Raw genomic sequence first — 2,860 nt, 5'->3', positions numbered from 1 at the left:
CTCAAAGGAAACTTACAAAACACTTCCCAGAGACGAGTCTATGAACTCCACTTCATCAGCCTCCTATACTAAAAATTATGGACTAAATATAGACATTGGATTTATGACACATTATATATATCCTGCCTGACATCTGACTCCCCAGGTATCTCTCCACTATTCATCCCCCTTCTCTCTCTTCCCCCCTCCGCCTGTGTCTCACCCATTGACACCTCAGTCTACATTTTCACTGACTACCTGTCTTTTACGCAAATCAGCCCAGCCTCTGGCCTCTTTACTTTTCACGCCATCCAGGAAGAGCACACACCAACTGCAGAAACTTTCTTAGCCTGACGAAGGGTTTTTGAACCCGAAAGCTTGCTTAATAATTGTTTTCCAACTATTTAAGTTGGTCTAATAAAAGATATCAGATTCACCCAAAGAACCTTGTCTGCCTATGTCCTTAGACCAACACGGCTACAACCTACACCTCAGTAACTTGAGGCATTTACATTGTTGGGCCTTTTTTTCTCTATCACTACTCTTTAACAGTCCTGACATTGTTTAAATGTTAGCTGGTGTAAGCTATAGGTGGATAAGCATTTAGCCACGAAAAGTAATCCCCTGGATGCAGGGCAACTGGTGCCTCCTGAGTCTGGGGGGGCACCATCTGATGGTGGGCCAAAAGCCCCATATCCACTCCTATACTTCTGTGCCATGGTTAGCACCCTCCCCCAACACGCTGCTGGCCCGCACAGCAGAAGAACGGCCCTGTCCTGAGCAGTGCCAAGTCAGGGGCCAATCTAAGGGGGGACATGTGGCCCCCTGTGCCCCCCCCAGTCGCCTGGCTGTGCGAAGCCTGTTGTGCAAGTGTTCAGTCACTGTACAGCTCCTTTCAAAGTACTGTTCCTGATATTTCAAATTCCTTCTCAATTTGAATCCATTCATCTTGTGATAACTCCATTTACCATCCTAAATTATCCCTTTCTGCTTGGTGTTTACTCTTTGCATATAATGTACATGATTAATACAAGACCCATTTAATCGTCAGTTGACCAAGGTGTTGTTCATATAGATCTTTTCTTCTTTCCTTACAAATGATTCCTTTCCTGCTGTTATATTTGGATATTTTTCTCACTATGCCATACAATATCATTTCCTGGTACCGAGGCTATTTTTGCATGGCATGGAGGCTACTGAGGCATGGTGGGTGCACAAGAGAGAAGGCCAATGCATGAGAAGCAGCCTCTTCAACAAATCTTACGTTTCCCTGTCCCTGTAAAACAGCTTGCTGCTGCTGCTGTTAATTTTTGTGTCTTATATGCTTGCCTAGCTCAGTGGGACGCAGTTGCTATTTAAAATGTACCATGTCTGGCTTCAACCTAGTTTCGCCACTGGTGCCTGTTAGCAGCTGTCAAAGATTCCCATTGGTCAGTGTGTTGTTTTGCTCCAGATATCACCTAAGAGGATCTTAAGACTGAATATAATAGCTCAGGCCATGTCCAACTGAATCATCTATGGAGATATTAAAAGCGTGACAACATGACAGCTCTTATGCAACATAACATTATATTGACCCCTTTGACTGACTACAAATTCAAGTCTACATTTCTTTCTGCTACTCACCCTTAAAAGCTGCTTGTATATTTTGAGGCTTCTATGAAATACAGTTTTCAGATTATTATTCCCCAGAAGTTAATTTACATTTTCCTGAGGTGAATGTAATTTTATTTTCTAACTATTTCTAACCTTTCTAGATCTCTTTATTAGTCTTCCGTCTACACTGTTCTTCCTAATGCTTCCTAGTTATATATCACTGAAGAATTTTGGTAGCTGTCAATAAACATGTCTTTGCTGTTTAAACAATCACAAACTTCTTGAGGCTAATAGGCTTGCTAGCTGCATTTTATTCTAGCTAAAAAGATATAAACTCCTTTATAGAGTAAGACAGTTGAAACAATAGCAGTTGTTAACCAAAGAACTGGCCACAAGGAAGTCCTGAGCAAGAACTAAAGGAGTACTTTACTGGTCTAGGAACAGTAGTAGTTTAGTGTGCTGCAGAGGTTTGTGTCTCCCAGTGAAATCAATAGAGCAGCCATCTTTATTGTGCAGACAAAAAGGCCTAACTTAAGGGGTGCCAAACTCATGCTGTCCCATGGGCCGGATGAGGGTCACCGAGGCAGTCTGCAGCTTGGATTGGGACCAAACACTGGAGCCAATGTGCAGGGCCAATGTAGCAGGGTACCGCGTGCACTTCACACCCCATGGTGGCCCCTGTGTTGTGTTGAAACATATACGGTCAGTTCAGCCCTGTATGCCACCTACAGTATGCACCAGCCCTGTTCTGGCTAATCAGTGCTCAAGGTTGGTTCAGAATGAGCGTTGCATGTAGCATGTGCCCTGGACCAACCGCTTGTGCTTCATGTAATACCCACAGTGCTGAGTCCATATTGTGGGCCATATATTGACACCCCTAGGTTAACTGAATGCTCTTCAAGCATAACAACAGACAGCAACAGGAAACAAACAACACAAAATAGCCCCACATACTGGCAAGAGTGCATCTATGCATACATACACTGTGCATGCGTGGGTACACACATGCACACACATCACATAGCACATAACATCTAGCACAGCACTTCTAGGATAGACTCAGTTATGCCACAAAGCTCTGCTTTCGACCACTATAGTACAGTCTTAATATCTCAACCCTCCAAGCAAAGTAAGCTATACCTATGAAAGTACAGTGGTGTTGGTAGAGCCACACCCATATCAGGGCCTTCCACTGGCACACTCAGGGTCAGCCCACAATTTTTGGTGCCCCCCTTTAAAGTATAGTTTTGGGGCCCCATGACGTGAAAAAGTCAGTGGGGGGGGG

This window comes from Alligator sinensis, unplaced genomic scaffold, assembly GCF_000455745.1.
Source record: "Alligator sinensis unplaced genomic scaffold, ASM45574v1 scaffold55_1, whole genome shotgun sequence".
Taxonomy (NCBI): domain Eukaryota; kingdom Metazoa; phylum Chordata; order Crocodylia; family Alligatoridae; genus Alligator; species Alligator sinensis.
The sequence above is the reverse complement of the archived record's forward strand: the minus strand, read 5'-3'. Positions refer to the sequence as shown.